The sequence below is a fragment of the Astatotilapia calliptera genome, chromosome 7, assembly GCF_964374335.1.
Source record: "Astatotilapia calliptera chromosome 7, fAstCal68.1, whole genome shotgun sequence".
Lineage (NCBI taxonomy): Eukaryota > Metazoa > Chordata > Actinopteri > Cichliformes > Cichlidae > Astatotilapia > Astatotilapia calliptera.
The window spans coordinates 62,425,778-62,445,855 of NC_137428.1; the positions used below are offsets into that span (position 1 = coordinate 62,425,778).

Below are 20,078 nucleotides of genomic sequence, written 5' to 3' on the forward strand. Positions count from 1 at the left end.
GTAAACACCTATAACTGCACTGTGCATTTTTAGTGTTAGATTAATGTGTATCTAGTACTTTTCATATAAACAAGCCAAAGCACAATAGACTCATACCAGACTGATACTGTTTTTTCAGGTAATATGAAAAAATAAATAAATAATGTTTTAATTTACAACTCCTAGCACGCTGTAATGCTATTCAGCATAGGGTTAAAGGTTTAATTATGTTTATTTTTACTGCATTACACAGACATGACCAAACACAAAAAATATATGTCTTGGTAAAGGGAGTTGCGAAATGGAAAGAAGCAGATAAAAAAGAGACTTAAGAAACAACTCAATTCATAATGAGCGATATCATATGTGAGTAACGAGGCTTTGATAAACATATAGACCTCTACGTGCAAACAGTATTTGCAGAGAAGCTGTCAAAGTTTGAGGAGCTCAGCGGATGAGTCATTTGCTGTATGGAAATGAAATGGAGCAAAAATGGGTCCCTGCTCTACCTTCTAAAACCTCCTACAATAAAAATTAGCATCTGAAAAAAGCAAACACTGTAACTTGGCTGTCCATGAAGAGCTTTAAAACTAACATTTGAGTTTTACTAGAGGGACATAATAGCCTGGGTGGAATATTAAATCTGATGCATTTGGTGACTGGTGAGAAGGATCTCACATTACGAGCAGAGCATGGCTATAGGGAGCGTTTGGAAGCCAGGCTGTCCTCACTGCCTCTGACGTTCTTTAACCTCTTTTTGTGGCTTTGAAACCTCATGTCTTTGGCCTGCAGTCACTCTCTATTTATGCAAGAAAATAAAGAAGAGAACGCTGCCCCTCCTAAATCTGTAAACTGCAATTAAGCTAAATTCCAAGTTTATTTCCAAAATGCCGTCCTTGCTCCAGACCATGTGAGAGACTAGAGTCTAAAATTATCACACTTTTGGTCAGAAGGCCAAGATGAACCCAAAGCTAGGACTGTCTTCTCACAGGCCACAGGATCACAAAGACGATTTGTGGCTGAAACTACTGTAATAAAAATTTGTATGGATATGATTCAGAAATATATATCTATCACATAAAACTAACGTTGCATGGATGAAAATGTGCAGACTGAAGTGTTCCTGCTTTTACCAAGGGGACAAATGAAAAGAAAATTTGATGGCATCTGGCTAAAATGAATGAGCTATGCCTATTGTTTAATAATCCACTCAAGCTCTGAGAAACCAGTCTCGTGCAGTGAGACAGCTTAAGTAAAGGCATCCAGCTCTTCTAACCATCTACATTCAAACAAAAAGCAGTCCACGTGCAGCAGCACATCTCTTTTCTGTCTCCCTGTGTCCCTCTCTCTGTCTCTTTCGCTCTGTGTCTCTCCATCATGTGTTTACACATTGGTAGAGTAAGTGCCAGGGCTGTAATCGGAAGTCTACAACCGTGTCATTTGGAAGACTGTTGTCTTTTCCTGGGATCGTGGTGGTCAGCAGAGAAAAACAAGATTTACATCTCACAGGGAGGGGCAAAGCATCAACCATGCATTATCCCCTATTGGCTGTGGTCAAAGATGGGCGTTAACATGTGGGAGAGGTAGACGAAAAGACGAAAAGTCAAAATTTACCCATGGGAGAAATTTTTATATCAAACGCTGCAGAATCTCGTGAAAAAAAACGGGGTTTGTGTCACACTACTACTACTGAGCATATCCAGAGCACACATTTTCTTCTTGAGTCATCAAACAAGGTATGTGGTAGCACTTACTGGCATCATATGCTGTCAGGCTTCAAGAGACACCACTACCTATAAACAAAAGAGAGAGTCGAGTGTAAATACAGTTCATAAAATGCCAATCTGTGGTCTTGGAAAAGAATGAGGGTATTTCTATTTTTATTCATTTTTTTGTTTTCCATTGTGATTGCCTTTGATATCAGAGCAGCTTTCCACTTTCATTTGGAAATAAAAAAAAATAACAACCAGTGCTTAATTAAAGCTTCCTCTACAGCACTTTTATTACAGTTTTGTTTACTTCTTCACAGTGTTTACTGTTTATTTCTTCTAAAATCATGAAAGATTTACCAAGAAAGGCCTTCTTTCACCTTCTGGAAAGAATTAAACAAAGATGCTTAGAGGGAGCTATATTTTTCAGCATGATTGTCTAAACCTGGCAACATGGTTAAAGACAGGAAGATTATAAGATATAGAAGCCTGAATGAAACCGATATACCTTTTTCATCCATATCCAGCATACTAAATATTTTAACAATAATGCTTAATTCATAGGGAATAATCTACTCAACTCCACAGTTGAATTTTCTTTACCAGTTATCACATATTTACACAAAAATGTTCATGATGTGGAAATGTTACTGAAAAGCTGATAATACTGTGTTCATTACATTAATATATGGAAAAACTGTGTTCTGACTGAAAAGCAGCAAAAGTCAGATGCCCCAGCAGTGCTATGCCCTGCTTTCAGATGACTCCAGCCAGACAGACACGCTTAATCCTACACAGGTTCAAAGCTACGCCACATGTGGCATCAACCTGACAAGAATAAAAGAAAAAGACTCAAAGAACAAAGAGACAACTGTGAGTAATGTACTCACGTCTGTTTTTCCCAGCTATGTGTGCGCGTATGTGTCTATTTATACAGATAATATAATTCACATTTCATTGGTGGGTGTGGGTTCTCTCAGCAACCCCACAGAGAATAATATGTTCTTTTTCTTGTCTGTGATTGCTGACTAAGTTTGGGAAACCATGCTTTTTTTTGTAAACATGACTCACAAAGCTGTATCCCCCACCCCATGAAACACAGAGTTGATCATCCAACAATGCAGGGTGCTTACTAAGACCAAACATTCAAAGAGCAGGCGCTCACATATTGAGAAAAAGCAGACATGAATATGATGACACATAAACATTCCTTCCCTTAGATAAATAAAAAGTATTGGTTGTTTAAAGCATTTTGTTCAGTGTGCGTGGAGCTCAACACGTTTACTCGTTCGGCTCCTTCATTTAAAGGACCTCTTAGTTTCTTTTACCATTTCAGCCAAAGATGAGATGAGTAACTATTTTTCAAAACTAGTTTCAAAGAGCACAGACAATCCTAAGGTGTTATTTAACACCATTCACCTGCCGTGCCATTTTTTATTTTCAAAAGAAGATTCAGAAAATGTTGCAAATTTCCTGTGTAGAAAAAAGTGTCCTTCAGTTAGCCTGTTATTTTAAAAGGTAATTATTATTCTTTTTTTTTTTTTAAACCTGTTTCTTTACATGAACTGATCAAATTAGTTGACTCAATGAAAGTATCCACATGCCTTCTTGACATGTTACCTGCATCTTTATTGAAAAATGTCTTTCAGTCTGTCTGCAATTTCTGTTTCTGGTACATTTGCTCCATGTTCAGCACATTTTGAGACAGTTTAAAGACATTTGTTATCACTGCTATGCAGATGACATTAAATTGTATATCTTTTTTAAGCCTCAAGATGTTTCTAAGTTACTAAGTCCTCGTATAGGTATGTAGATTCTATTAACCTTGAAGTAATTTTTTACTCAACTCCCTCTTTGCTCTTCTGCAACTGCGCTCTGCTTCGCTCTTGCTTTTATCACTTTATTGCAAGTTGAGTTCCACACTGTTAAATGGAAATTATTATTCATGCCTTTATTTCATAACACCTGGATAAATTTAAATCATTATTTACTCATCTTACCAAAGATTATGCTGGACCTCTACAGGTTGTTCAGAATGCTGCTGTAAGGCTCCTGATTAAGTCTTCTAAGTAGTCACATACAGTCCAAATCAAAAGTTTAAGACCACTTGTAAAATGGCCAGAAAATCTTATTTTTCATGCATTATTCAACCATTTTTCATGGTTGGATCTTAAGAAGGTTCCAAGTAGAGCTTCAAGATGCAACAAAAAGAAATGGGAGTGAGACAAAACATTTTTTTAGCATGCAATTTACTGAAAACAACGCTTAAACTGAAACAGGCTGTTTTACAGCTGATCAAAAGTTTAGGACCACATGTCTTTAAAAGGCCAAATCTGTACAAAAATGTGAATTCATTATCATTTTCTGTCAGGTAGCCAGACTGTCATGATGTTCTGATGGCAAAGGCAAAAAAACTTTCCGTTTTTGAACGTGGTCAGGTTATTGCATAAGCGGGGACTCTCGCAGTGCTGTCGCTGCTGAGGTGGGACGCAGTAAGACAGTCATTTGGAATTTCTTAAATGATCTTCAGGGTCACGGAACAAAACAGTCAAGTGGAAGATCCCCAAAAAATTCACCAGCACTGAGCCAGATGATCCAATTGGCTGTCTGTCAAGACACTGGGCGATCCTCAACCCAAATTAAGGTCGTAACTGGTGCCACCTGCATAACCATTAGACAGCATCTGAGCCTAAAGGGCTTTAAAAACAAAAAACGTCTTCAAAGGCCTCATCTGACACAGAACTGACTGTTTGGATTTTGCAAGAGAGCACCAAACAGAGGAATTTGAAAGGTAGAAGAAAGTTTTATTCTCTGATGAAAAAAATATTGTAACCTTGATGGTCCTGATGGTTTCCAATGTTACTGGGATGACAAGAATATCCCACCTGAGATGTTTTCAATAATGCTCTACAGTGGAAGGGGGCGCCATAATGGTCTGGGGGGCTTTTTCCTTCAGTGGAACAATGGAGCTCCAGGAGGTGCAGGTGCATCAAACGGTCGCTAGCTATGTCCAGGTGTTGCAGAGAGCATCCATCATGACTGAGGGCACCGTCTGTGTGGTAATGACTAGGTTTTTCAACAGGACAATACAATACACAATACACAAGGACAAGGGACTTCTTCCAGGAGAATAGCATCACTCTCTTGGACCATCCTGCATGTTCTCCTGATCTAAATCCAATTGAGAACCTTTGGGGATGGATAACAAGGGAAGTTGCCCTTCGTGTGGCCCTGTTCACCATTTGGAGAAACATTTCCCTTTACCTCGTGGAAACGCTTGCATCAAGCATGCCACATCTGGGGCTCTTCTCAGCTCTTCCCAGGAGGGTGGCACGGATGCCCCTTCGATGGTCCTCCTTGGGCTCTCGCACTCTGGGGCCTCTGGATGTCTGGGGCCTGGATCTCCTCCATGCCTGCTTCATGCCCTGGGGGACAGGGCTATGGCTCTCTACATCCTCTAGCAGACCATTACATGGGGAAACCTTTTGAATACAAGCGCGCTGATCCACACAGGTGTGCACACGGGTGTTCACTGTTCATAGACATACACTACACCTCTATTGGCTGCTATTTCCAAGCACATTGTGCGCTGTCGGTCCTGCTTGCTACACAACAACATTCAATATTTAGTATTTACTGCTGTTTACACTTAGCTACATTAACGTGATGGTGTTGTGCTTTGTATGTTGCTCAGTTTTTTTTGCTTGTTTTCTCTTCTTTTTCTCTCAACAGGTGATCCAGGAGATTTTTTTTTCTTCTTTCTCTTTTTAAGTGCCCTTTCTCACTGTCCCTCTTCCCTTCTGTTTTTCTTTTCCTTCCTCTTTCTTTCTCCCTTTCCTATCCCTCAGTCATGTCTGTCCCGTCTGTAACAACTGAAAATAAAATAAAATAAATAATAACAACAAAGGTCGATCAAATGGACCAATACGGCAAGGCCGTGATGATCCATTTAGCAAAGTAAATCCATTGGGTATCCTTGACAACAATTCTGACGGCTAAAGAACCAAATGGGACAGGCAAAAAAAAAAAAAAAAAAAAAAAGCATGCCACAACGAATTTTTGAAGTGATGAACAATAACAGTGGAGCTACTCATTACTGAGTTCATGGAACAGGTTTTTTTGGAGGTGTGGTCCTAAACTTTTGATAAGCTGTAAAGCAGCCTGTTGCAGTTTAAGCATTGTTTTCCATAAATTGCATGCTCAAAAAAATGTTTTGTCTCACTCCCATTTTTTCTTGTTGCACGTTAAAGCTGGGGTTTTTTTTGCCATTTTTCAAGTGGTCTTAAACTTTTAATCGCGACTGCAACACTGTTGCTAATTCAGTTGCATATTACCTTGTCAAGGGTCCTTAGCATACAAGAAAAGAACGAAAGGAGACTAAAGGTTTTGCAACAGTGGCTAGCATATTTTATAAATAAAATTTTACTTACTTAATTACCTTTACTTTATGTTGAAAATTAAACAGGTCAACCAGCTCTCGCTGGTCATTCAATAAATGCAAGATGAGCTTAAAGTACATATGAAATGATCCTCATAATCAATTGCCTATTAAAACGTGTCAAAAATGCATGCTTAGCAAGATCACAATGTGGAATATTTGAGGCTAGAGTTTCTCTTCTGCTGTAATAACATTCAGAAGTTTATTAATGCTGTTTTTTGAATTAGATAAATACCACATATAGACTAAGGATCATAGACTAATTGAAGGTGTGACCCAGTTAACTGTCTTTGGGTAAGAGGACCCAAGCAGGCCCTAAAAAGGCTTGTAGTGAGTGATCAAACTTGTAAGGTACCCCTTTTTCCAAGTGCTTGACTATATCATATAAAAAAGAGAGCAGTTTGTAAAAATAAATAAATTTACAAGTACAATAAAAGAGTGAATAAAAAAAAAGATTTATTCTGAGAATTAGGCTCAGGCACATTCTCAGAAATACTATCCAAACATTCATACACAGTGAGCCATAATAAATGGATTTGAACACGTCTAGTGGGAGTTCATGAACATCTGTGCCACATACTGCATCACAAAACAGCAGTTCTATTTGAATTATGACCATCTTCACTGTAGAAGGTAACACAGCACTCAGCTATTTTAAATATAATTTTGGATTTCTGCCACATTAATATTGTCATTATTGTTTTCTGCACATTACCAGTGCTGGACATATGAATGTGCTACCACATCCCTGCACTTCTGTGTTTTTGTGTTTACATCTGAATATACACACAGCTGGGCGCTTGCAATTTATGCCCATTAACCTTGTGCTCTGGGACCACCCCAGCATGTTGGAGTGTGAAGGTAAACATTTACCAGTGAATTCAGGAGGGGGAAGCTCTACTGGAGTGTTGCTGTATTATGAAGGCCAAATACTGCTATATTCAATCCAAACAGTCAATGTGAGAGCCAGGGGACTTAGAGGGCATGGTTTAAAAAAAGAGATGTTAAAAAACAAATCTGTATTTTTAACAACTGCACATATTTCATTTTGACCTAGTTTATATCACACAAAGATAATTTGCATATATCCACGCGTCTAGTGTGATTGTTAGATAAAAAGCACTTTGCTGTAGAACGTGCTTGTGTGAATGAGACATGCTGTATAAAGCACTTTAAGTTCTCAAGTAGAGTTGAAACACACTATTTGCCTTTTACTCTGTGAGGAAACACAATCACATCATAAAAGAGCATGATATATGAAACTCAAACATAATGTTTTAGAGAGACACTATGCAAACATGTTTTTCCGCCACAACAGGATTATGTGACTTAATGCATGAGACATTCTGGCATGTCACAGCAAGAAAAGCACAGGTGTAGAAAATATATCAATAATGGCCACACTTGATTTAGGAGTGTCAGGATTCTGAATCTCTGTAAGCCAGCAAACTATCATAAATAACTGAGACACCAGAATGGATCCATTATGTTATTTGTCCACCCATGTTTTTCTCCTCTGTGATAACTCAAAATTATCTGCACATACCATAATTTGTCACGTAGGCTATATCCCAAATATATATCCCAGTCACATTCTGGCTTGTTCCCATTTCCTTGTTGGTATTTGTTAAGCATGACAATAATGCTCACAAACCAAGCACCGACTGGTTGACTGATTTTCTAGCCGGGGTCAAATCAAGTAATGTGAATTTTCTGAAAATATGTGGTATGTGGGCAGAAAATCTGAGGTTTGGAACCAAGCTTTGATTACAGTAGGTAAAGCAACTGTAATAAGAGGGCCAGGGTAAATGTAAAATTATACTAAATTTCATGTTCATGTTAGTTAGGCACAGATGTCCATGTGCAGCCAACGATTTATGACTGCACAAGTGCACTGCGGAGGCACACAATGTAGCATAAACAGAACCGCATGTGTGTCCACATCCATGACTGTTTCTGAGTGTATCAGGGTCTTTAAAAACTGGAGTGCTAACCTTACTGGTTTATGACCTCCTTATGAACTTGTGACACCATACTGCATGTCTGTGATTGATGTTTGCTTTAATCCTTCATTCCCCAGGTTTTCTTTTTCTATTTCTTTAGGACTTCTAACATCCAGAGTAAGAACAACTGTTTAAGGTAACTAAAAATAAAATTAAGGAATCCATATATATAATCCACATATTTCTTACATTTCGTTTGTCATTTTTTTCAAGTAGGAAAGTCTGCACCAGAACCAAAGACACAGACAGCACATCCTAGTCGTATCCAGGCAGCACAGACACCCAACAAGAGGAGGCCACAGCACTGCACAAGCCAAGAAACAGATCCAAAGCACAGGAAGGACACTAGGCGGCATAACCAGGGTGCTGGGGCACACGCTCAGTGGCACAAGATCACCCAGACCTGTATGGCGTTATTTTTGTGCCACTATTCTGAGCGCACTTAAAAATAATTTGCAGGTACAAGTGTTGCATTTTGAGAAGAAATTTATTTTGAGCGAAGAAAAGCTAAATTTGAGTGAACAAAATTCATTGCTGCGTGCAAAAAGTGTATTTCAGTGTTTGCTATCATCCATACACACACACACAATAGCAGCCCCTCTCGCTCAGTTTTTGCATTTGCGCTTGCTCGAAATATGTTGCTTGCGCTCTCAACTTTTCTGCCCGTGCGCGTTTAACTCTTTCTGTACACCGTTATATTTGTGCCACAAAACCAGCCAATCACAGACTTGGATGCAAACAAAATCTGATTGGCTGTTTTGGTCTCCAATCAACTCAAAATGACGAAATGCAATATCCCAGAATGCATTTCGTCCAAAACTCAAACGAGGCTGATTGGAGACCAAAACAGCCAATCAGAGTTTTTTTCCATCCAAGTCTGTGATTGGCTGGTTTTGTAGCACAGTTGAACGCACTTGGGCAGAAATGTTGAGAGCGGAAGCAACACATTGCGAGCAAGCGCAAATGCAAAAACTGAGCAAGAGGGGCTGCTATACGGCTTTGGAGCGTGATGTCACGGGGGTGGGCGTGGAAAGGATTTTGGCCTGATGCGCCATTTTCTGGGTCCAAACAAAGCGCAACCCACAAAGGAGCGAAAGCACACACAACAGCCGTGAGACGAGTTGATATCCAGTTCACTTCCATCTCTAGATATCACTTAACTTACCGGACATTTTCATTCCGGTAAGTTCTATATTATCGTTGGTGGTCTCGGAGGTTATAGAAATTGTGAACAAACATCGAATGGAGTGACTTTGCAGACATACGTGCTATGTAACGATTTGCTAATTCTTTCGCACAACTGTAGGGAAGCCTGCCTATGAAATGTATCTTGCCCGATTATCAATGTGGTAATTTGCATCAACTTTACAATTATGGGCACATAATATGACAACGAGATTTTAGCAGTTCATTAATAAATGTATAACATCAACTGTAGTAGGGTGTGAACCATGGCTATTACACTCGATGCACTCCAGCTGACTTACCTTGGTTTGAATGACAACGTACTCACAGTGAAAATAGTCAAATCTTGCACCCAGCCGTTTGTAAATTGGATGTAAATAAATAAATTTCTTCTCAAAATGCAACACTTGCACCTGCAATGTTTTTTTACGTGCGCTCAGAATAGTGGCACAAAAATAACACCGTAGACCTGTCCCCTCACCATCCCAGGACAGAGCAAAAGGTTACCCCAAGCGAAAGAGAAGGAAAGGAGAAAGAGAGAGGCCGTAACAGATTTTCTCCCAACACCAAACAATGCCACCCAAGTCAGGAAAGCATAGGTGCGGCCCTCAGATGAAGGAAAGAAATACCTTTTCATATGACTACAACTGCAGTTCAGGCAGCCCAAAGGCCCATAAAGCCAAGCTGACGGGAACCATATTTCTTGCATTACTGTTAAACAAAAACTGAGAACATTTCAGAGGTAGATCCTACAATAATACATACAGAGAAAAACCCAACAATCATACAATCCCTCATGAGCAAGCACTTTGGTGACAGAGGGAAGGAAAAACTACCGCAGAATCAGGCTCAGGGAGGGGCGCCATCTGTCGTGACCAACAGGACATCTGCCAGGTGTGGGGTATCATTTCTAGGCACAATTTAGGCTGCTTTGTAGCAACTGAGCTTTTTTAAAATGCCATAGCCTGCTTGAATATTCTTGCTTACTATGTCCAAACCTTGTTTGCAAAAGCGCATTTGTTGCATGTCACAAAGCTTAAATCATCTCAAACAGATTTCTTGAATATGAAGTAATTTCTCAGTACTCAAATGGCCTCCACAGACACCAGATCTCAATCAAATTGAGCTCCTTAGGGATTTAGCTTGCATGATGGATGTGCAAATGTGCAAAAGTATATCCAACACTTTGTTGAATCTATGAAATGAAGAACTCGTCTGTTTTGTCCTGAAAACAAAACAGGGTCCAACCAAGTACTAGCACGGTGTACTCATGAGTATCAGTGTGCTAATATAACTTATAAAGAAAGGTGATGTGTATTTTCCAGTAGATTTGAACTCAAACATATAATGGTACCCACAGTAATGACTGCCTGTGGAAAATCTTCACTCACTTTCTGTTATGATTTGGTAATGAATCAGAGTCATAAAGGATGCAGACAGACACACCACCCACTGTGAACACTACACTTTCAAACACCTTCACCTCAGTATTGTACAGTCAACCTGCTGCTGATTCAGACATTACATGGCTTTCATCTAATTAAAAGATATCAGGCGTTTGACTCATCTCTGATGAGAACTGATTCATTAAACCTTATGATATTTTTATTAATAGCGTGATACAGCTGTTGTAATCTCTCGACAGACTGTCTGACTCTGCACTGTTTCCATATAGTATGTGTTCAGCATTCAAGTTCCATCTGGCAATAAAATGGCAAATGAGAGTGGAAAAAATAAAAAGCTAATAGTGGTTCAAAGAAGCAGGGATGGTATAAAAGTATTGATTGAACAAAATAAACTAGTAAAGTCAACAGAGGAAAGGATAAAGTAGTTTGTCACTTCCTTGCAATGTAAATAAACAACCACAACAGATGTCCCTGCTTCATATTTACCATGCCAGCTTGGTTCTCTTATTGTGAGCAGAAAGCAAACCCAGTGTAGTCAGTGCCTTTCCCAGTCAAATCAGCATAAAAAACAAATGTCCACTTGTCATCACCGTGAGCAATGCTGAATCACAAAAAATGCCACAAAGGGACGTATCAAAAGGAAGAAAGTACCACAAACTGTGCAGACCTTCCAAACAACTCTATCACATTAACAAAATCTCACTCGAAGCCAAATTTGTTTGAGTCACAAGGACTGGTTACTGTTAAGCTTCAACTCTATCACCAGTGACTCACCACTGTCTGGAGAACTGTAGACTTTTAATTGCCTTCAGGTTTCCCATCACAACAGCCTAATGATGACCTGTAGGTTGCATTAGCACCCACTATAGACCACTAGAATCATTTGCATGGGCTATTGGTGCCATTCTCAATTTCTTTCATTACTCTCTCTGGAAAGCTTCGTCTCACAGACAATTTAATGCAGTTGCCTTTTACGCATTTTTACGCCACTGCATGTCTGTTTCTGTTTGCTGGTGTGCAGAACAAAAACAGATGGGGGTCTAAGAAGTTCCAGGAGGGTGCTTGACTAAGGTTTGAAGTGTTTTCATGTTCACCCAACACCTTTTAACTGTCCCTGACACTTCCCCATGTCATATACATAAGGCAAACAGGCCTCGCGGCACACACATCCCTCAGCCCCCCGAGGGTTACATCTCATGAGCTTTTGGGTTGTCAGTCCAGATAACACAAACCATCATAACACTTTACTCCACAAACCCAGACTCTATCCCTCTGGCTATACTTTGGTTAACCTCTCTATCACGCTCAAGCCTCTGGGTCCTGCTGTTATCCAGACACAAACACACAACCCACACAGCCAAAATCATAAACAGAGAGTAAAAGCCAGACTGCACAGCAACTCCAGCCAGGCACAGACCAGAACAGAAATACTAATCTTGTCTTTTCTTCACTGGTCAGTCCCTCGATGTTATTAACCATCTATCTCTGTACTAACCATTCCCCAAGACAAAAGCAGACATCCATGTATCTAAACAGATGTGTGTGACTGCTTCAGACTCCAATACAGCTGAACTATCCTAAGCTGAGAATCAGGCAGAGATCTTCTGTCTGTCAGACAACTAACAAAACAGATGGATCTCAAAGGGCACTTGAGAATGAAAACCTCTTTCCTGAGCAAAAAATATACACACCAAAAACATTATCGCCCTCCAGTGCCAAAGAAAATGTCTGCCCATAAATAGAAGTTTAAAAAATGCTAACCAACAAGTGGGTCACAAAAGGGCCTTTTCTATGAATGAGCATTTGGCTGGACTGCATAACTGCAAAACACAGACAGGGCTGGACTGGGACAAAAAATCGGCCTGGGCATTTTGACTAGAGACCGGCCCACCAAAAATGTGACGTCATTCAGGGGTAAGACCGCAAAGGATTCTGGGAACTTGTGGCAAGAGGTACTAGCACATGCAGGCTTTCAATTGAACTCAGTTACACAGCGATAAAAAGAAACACAAAAAATGGCAAGAAGCTGTTGTATTATTAACTGCAATAGCCGGTGTTGTGCCAAAAAGTGATTGTCTGCCAAAAAGTGATTTCCGGTATTTGCCAAAAACTGATTGCTCGTATTAAAATTGCTATAAGTAACTTGTTGGGCTATAATATGTGAAACATTTGTCAAATGCATCCCTCATGGATGACATAAAGTCATCTCTCCATCTCCATCTCTCTCTGCTGCTCTTCTGTCTCCTCTGTCAGAGACTTCTCCACTTTTGATGATAAATCAGCCTGGTGCAACATGTAAGGATTGGCACAATTTGTTAAGATTTTGAGGAGTTTGAAAAACTAACCTTAAGCATAAAATAAAATTTACTATCAGTAACTTCATAGCACCCGCCCAGCAGTATATAAGAGAGACACGTATGTGAGAATGCTGTTTGTAGATTACAGCTCAACATTCAATACCATCGTTCCCTCGAAGCTGGACAGGAAACTGCAGGATCTAGGACTGAGCAGCTCCCTCTGCAGCTGAATCCTTAACTTCCTGTCTGACAGACGCCAAGTGGTCAGACTGGGCAGCATCACCTCATCCCCCATCACACTGAACACTGGTGCTCCACAGGGGTGTGTACTGAGCCCTCTCCTCTACTCACTCTACACCTACGACTGCACAGCCACTAACAACTCCAACATCATTGTGAAGTTTGCGGACGACACTACAGTGGTGGGTCTTATCACCAATGGTGATGAGACAGCTTACAGGGAGGAGGTCAGCGCCCTGACCCACTGGTGTCAAGACAACCATCTCACCCTCAACGTCGCAAAGACAAAGGAGTTGATAGTGGACTTCCGGAGGTGCAGAGAAGTACACACCCCCATCACCATCAACGGCGCTGCTGTGGAGAGAGTGAGCAGCTTCCGGTTCCTTGGTGTACATCTGGCTGAGGATCTTACGTGGTCAGTACACACAAACAAAACAGTGAAGAAGGCGCAGCAGCGCCTCTTCTTTCTCAGGAGACTGAAAAGATTCGGCATGAGCCCCCGCATCCTCAGGACCTTCTATCACTGTGCCATTGAGAGCATCCTCACTCGATGCATCACCACCTGGTACGGCAACAGCACTGCTTACAACCGCAAAGCTCTCCAGCGAGTAGTGTGGTGCTCTGAACGGATAATTGGAGGTGAGCTTCCCTCCCTCCAAGACATCTACAGGAAGCGGTGCCTGAGGAAAGCGGGGAGGATCATCAAGGACTCCAGTCACCCCAGCCATAAACTGTTCAGACTACTTCCATCAGGAAGGAGGTTCTGCAGCATCCGGTCCCGTACCAGCAGACTGAGAGACAGCTTCTTCCACCAGGCCATCAGACTGCTGAACACGTCATAGACACCTCAGCTTCACTACTGGAACTTTAACATTATGCACTCCATACTGTACAGTAATGCCACTGTTTTGCACATGTCTCAACTCTGTATATTTTATTTTATATATTTTATTTATTGTTTACTCTATTTAATTTGTAAAATATGTGTATACACACACACACACACACACACACACACACGTACGTAGAAAAATATTTAGTATACACATCCAGAAATGCATATACTATTATATATTGTACATATATTTATTAGTTTCAGATGTAGCCATTCTTGTATTTTGCTTGTTTACATTATTGTATTTTGCACAACTCTGTTGCTTGTGAAGCTCGCACACAAGAATTTCACTCACATGTGCTGTACCAATGTACCTGCACATGTGATGTGACAATAAAAGTGATTTGATTTGATTTGATATAAACTCTGTCATGCTAGCTAGTACGCAGTACCAGTTATTCTAAGCGACTGTAAAAAGTCAGCACAACGAAAACAAACTGCAACTAAACTTGGTTTATATCTGGCACAGATAGACAGCAGGTCATAACTTCTTACCTGAAGTTCAGTTGCTCTGCCACTATGAGCGGTGTTGTGCCAAAAAGTGATTGTCTGCCAAAAAGTGATTTCCGGTATTTGCCAAAAACTTTATATAACCTTTATTTATGCAGTTAAAAAATCTCATTAACATTAAAAATGTCTTTTGTAAGAGTAAGTTGGCCAAGAGGACAGCAGAAATGGCAGCAAATAGGACAATAGTTCTGTAAAAATATTTTAAGTGAGGATAAAGGACCGGATTGGTTATAATGTAAGTACAATAACACAGAGCTGTAAAGATACTTGAAAAAACAGATAATTTTTTAATTCTATATATAATCCCTTTGTAAACGCTGTTCACCGAAGTCTATTTACCAACATACATAAAGATATTACACATAAAAAAAAATACACGGAAACATTGGAAATCAGTTTTTGGCAGGCAATCACTTTTTGGCACAACACTGGCGGCCGCCTCTGTCTCTCCTCCTCTTGCCTCCCCTTTCCCTTATACACCTGCTGGCCTCCACCACTTGCTGATGTTGCTAAATCTGTGGAAGCTATGCCATAGCTTCCACAGATTTATGGCCATAGCCATAAACTGTTCAGACTACTTCCATCAGGAAGGAGGTTCTGCAGCATCCGGTCCCGTACCAGCAGACTGAGAGACAGCTTTTTCCATCAGGCCATCAGACTGCTGAACACTTCATAGACACCTCAGCTTCACTACTGGAACTTTAACATTATGCACTCCATACTGTACAGTAACGCCACTGTTTTGCACGTCTCACTCTGTATATTTTATTTTATATATTTTATTTATTGTTTACTCTATTTAATTTGTAAAATGTGTGTACACACACACACACACACGTAGAAAAATATTTAGTATACACATCCAGAAATGCATATACTATTATATATTGTACATATATTTATTAGTTTCAGATGTAGCCATTCTTGTATTTTGCTTGTTTACATTATTGTATTTTGCACAACTCTGTTGCTTGTGAAGCTCGCACACAAGAATTTCACTCACATGTGCTGTACCAATGTACCTGCACATGTGATGTGACAATAAAAGTGATTTGATTTGATTTGATTTGATTTAGCTACCGCCAAACAATTCAGTTATTTTTACACATTTGGCAGCGTCTGCCTGAAGGGCTTGTTTCTTTTTGGCCCTAAGTTTTTCTGCACCTCCTTTCCTTTTTTTGTTCTCCATTTTCTTTAGTTCGTCTATAAGATTGCTAAACAAGGGGGAGGGTGCATCCGACCTCCTCGGCTGTAATTGGTCCAGCCCAGAGTCGATCATGACCAACTGGCCAATCCAACACCTTTAATTATTTATACCCTTCCAAGTGACAGCTCCCAGAAAACAAAGGACTTTTCAGAACAAGAGGGAGGAGAGTCTCTATTGAGTGGCAGTTGGCCTATGGGGCATAATCATTTTGCTATCTTCTGAGAGGGCCAGAGCCCTTTAATTAAGTTGGAAAATATTTTTGCTGGTTGTTTAAAAGTCACATCCTGTTGGCCAGCCATCCTGCTGGTCTCACCACTAACATCAAACCCAAACCACACAAACCCCTATTTGAATATCTACACGAAAGTTGATGATCATTTCAAGAATGATCCTACATCTCTCTCTTTCAGTAATTTTCTTTTTGTCTCTTTTAAATATGCCTTGTGATCTTTACCCTCACTGCTCTCTCTTACTCGCACTGCTTCATCAGCTGCGTTGATTAGCTGTTCCACAACAGGGCTGTTAGAGAGTCTAGACGATTGTAGACTAAGGTGGGAGTACATACACACCCCGCAACCACACTCGCACTAATGTGTAATCTCTGAGCGCACTGTGCCCCGAGCCGTTATGCCGGGCGAGTTTTGTCAAGGTGGCTGTGGTATTTCCATCACTCTGTGTCATTACAGCAGAGCTAATACCACTTTGCATGCCCTCGGTGTCCCACCAAAAGAATTTATATATACACAGATGCAATCACATCTCAAACCGCAAGCATTCATTTTCATTTAAGCTCATCTGTCTTGTTACGATGCACAGAATAGGAAAGATTTGAACTTTCTGATCCCATTTTACCATTTAGCGCACACAACACACATTTCTATACTTTTGAGGACACTCTTCACACTCTGTAGCTCTAAATCCTAACCTGAAACTATACACCTGGCATTTACCATTGGCCTTAAATTAATACTACCTTTATTCTAACCTAGTCTCACCGTCACATTCACAAAGACCTCAGACCACACCTCAAATGATTCAAGCTAATATGACCCCAGAGACCGCGGACCACTATTAGTAAGGCACTGTGATGTTATCTGAAATCCATAAAAGTGTTCCTTGTTAGCACTCAATCAAGTCCTCATAGGACCCAGGGAAAAGGGGAAAAAAACACCCCTCTGGGCCTTGAGCAGACAAGCAGTGAATGCAGACCTTTAGACAGCTTAATTCATTACCCCGGGGGTTAAGGGAAGGGCTAAGCAGAGGGCACGATGTGACTTTGAAAAGAAGGAGAAGCCAAACTGAACCACAGCTGCATGCTAAAATATGGGCTTTGTTTCAAGAAATAGTGGCATTATCAAAGAGAAAGACAGTATGTGAACACACACACACGCACACACACACAATACACATGTAATCATAACCACAAGAAACAGTCCCGTGTTTATCCGTCTTTGGCAGCAGTGACTTCCTGAGGATACGGACGATTTTTGTTTGACTTCAAACAGTGCCTCCCTCTTTCTTGCCCTGTCCTGTTTCCTCCTGTCTATCCCCCTGTCTCACTCTCTGTTTTTAGTATATTCTTCTTCTTTTTTTTTTGCTCTACTTCCTCCTCATTTCCCCTTTTCCTCCACAGAAAATCAGAAGACAAACTAAAACATGGAGACAGAAAGAAAGACAAGTGGAGGAAATGGCAAAGCTTATCGGCAGTCAGAGAGAGGGACAAAGCTACTGTTCCCTGCTGCTGACTCCGCCTAGTCAAACCAGCACCAGCCATAACTTATATCCTTACCCCAATACTAACCGCAGACTCAACCCAAAATTACCATCTGCCAAGCATGACAATCTTGCAAGCCCACCCACAATTCCAGTGAAGCTGCTACCTCAAAGCAGGACAAAGACCAACAACTACTATCTCTGCCACATTCAGCGCACTGTAATCAACCAGGTCTCTGGGAATTATTGAGTGTGTGTGTGTGTGTGTTCAGATAAGGCTGAGAGTGCATACGCAGGTGCGTCTGTTCATTTATCAAACCAAGGGTGTTAAAATAAATCATGAGCAGGTGTGAGTGTAAAAGAGATACCGGACATGCTGCATGAACGCGCACCACATATCATGTCAACCTCTGCCAAAGCATAGAGTCTTTTTAACCGCAGCACCTGATAGCATCACTGCCTCTGGTTACACTATCAAGCTCCCTTAGAAGCTGTGGCAGAAGCTACACGATCATATCTGTGTTGTTAGGGTCTGCCAAATTTGTTATGAAGCACTGATATAAGTATGTGTGGTAAGAAATCAAGAAAGGAAACAGATCAAGAAAATACTCAACGATCATTGAATCAGCTCATCAATCAGTGTGTTTAAGCAAATAAGGGCAGACTTTATGCTGTTTATGGTGTACTGCTACTGTGCATCATGCCAAGTCATAATTAAGATGATTTATAGGTTGTTAAATACATTCATTCTCACTGAGCACCGTGCCAGCATGTGACAAGATAAGCCAGTCTTTTTGATAGTGAATCTGGTGAGATTAATTTCCCGTGGTATCTTAACTGTTGTTATAAGCGATTGGACCATTGTCATCAATGTACAATGTACATCAAACTTAAGAAAACAGCTTGACAGTTGATTGGCTGTAATGTGGAAACTAACTAACAATGATAGACTGTCAAATTTCCTCCTGCAACTGAAAGTAAACAGAGTTACAGCTTTACTTACTTTGTCTGACTGTTTCAGTAAAGCACCTGCTTCTTTTTATTCAATAGATTGAGGTTTTACATTTCACCACTGATAAAAAAAAACCAAAAAAACAAAAACAAAGTGCAACATTAATGTAACATAATCTGCAATTCAAGTTGCTAGCTGTCACACCTTTAGACATTTTTATGATAGTACTAGATGAGACGTGCCCTATAAATTTGATTTCTGCAGCTGCAAAATACTTTGTGCAAGATGTAATTTTCTGCTGCAAAAACACCAGAAGTAGGATAGAAGTAGGTTGTAATGGTTGCTGTATCAAGGTCATTTTGACATTTATCTACTTCAGGGCTTCAAGTCCTATTACTGTGCATGATGATTCACTATAACACTATAACACATGGTTTCATGTGCTAACATCCCACTGTTGACGCTGAGTGCATGGTAATGTTGCCATTACCTCCACATCAGTGACAAGCTGTGCTATGGATCGTGTCTGTACAACAGTGGTGTTGGACAGCAGCCCACATTCTGCCTTGTGTAGGATTTTCATGTGACACGTGCACACAGAAACAAGGCTTACTGGCTTTTCTTTTGGCCTGTCAAGCAAGCGAATGGATTTTAATGCCAAACAATCACAAATAGGCTATAACACTTTCATGGCTTAAACCTTCACATAGGAAAAAGTGAATGGTAACTACTAATAACATTTTTGCTTTTTAATCAACAGCAAGTCAGTATGTTGGTGTGATAATGGTTACATACACATAAAACCCTATAAAACAAACAAAAAAAAATTAAAATTTTTATTTAGATGCAGTGGTAACACTGTATCACACTTTCTTCACATTTTGAATGTTACTTGTCAGCTGTAGTCTCCCTGTGTGAAATTTCCTGGGCACTATGCCTTCAAAGACATACATATTGCAAATATTGGTTGTCATTAATTGGCCGTAGCTATGAAGCTCAGCGTGGATGGTTGTCTGTCTCTCTGTGCAAGCTCTTTGATAAACTGGCAACCCATCTAAGATGTAACTTGCCTCTCGCCCTGTTGTTGGGTGATGGGTGGAAGATTTACATTTCTTTATCTCCAAATCATATGACACTCAGCAATTTTCTTCATTCGAGCATTGCCTAAAGAATCAATTGCAACTGTACTCAAACGGAGAAAAACACCAGCTTCTCCTGCAGAGAGGTTGTGATGCTTTGTACTTTATCATTATGTTAATGATTTTAGATTGCTTCCACTTTTGTCTATTTGTCTGACTTTGATTTTTTTTTTTTTTTTGGGGGGGGGGTTGTTTTTGTTTTTTTTACAAGAGCTCTTTGTTTAATAGTGCATCTGCACACAATTATACCTGCACCACAACCTCATGCAGAGAGATAAATAATTGTAATTTTCTGAATAAGCAAACCATCCCCTCATTTTAAACTTGTGCAGCTTGTGAGGCCTTCCTTGCAAAGCCTCAGAGAGCTTCAGCTCAGGAAAAGTTGAGCTGACAACTGCACTCTTG

The 20,078-nt window shown here is 40.3% G+C and overlaps 1 long non-coding RNA gene across 1 annotated transcript in view; it reads right to left on the reverse strand.

Moving 5' to 3' along the window:
• Positions 1–1,094: 1,094 nt before the first annotated feature.
• Positions 1,095–20,078, reverse strand: part of LOC113026982 (uncharacterized) — a 140,872-nt gene continuing 121,888 nt past the window's right edge. Inside the window, exon 4 of the long non-coding RNA XR_013910657.1 lies at positions 1,095–1,772. This is a non-coding gene — a long non-coding RNA (uncharacterized LOC113026982). The remainder of the gene's footprint in view (positions 1,773–20,078) is intronic.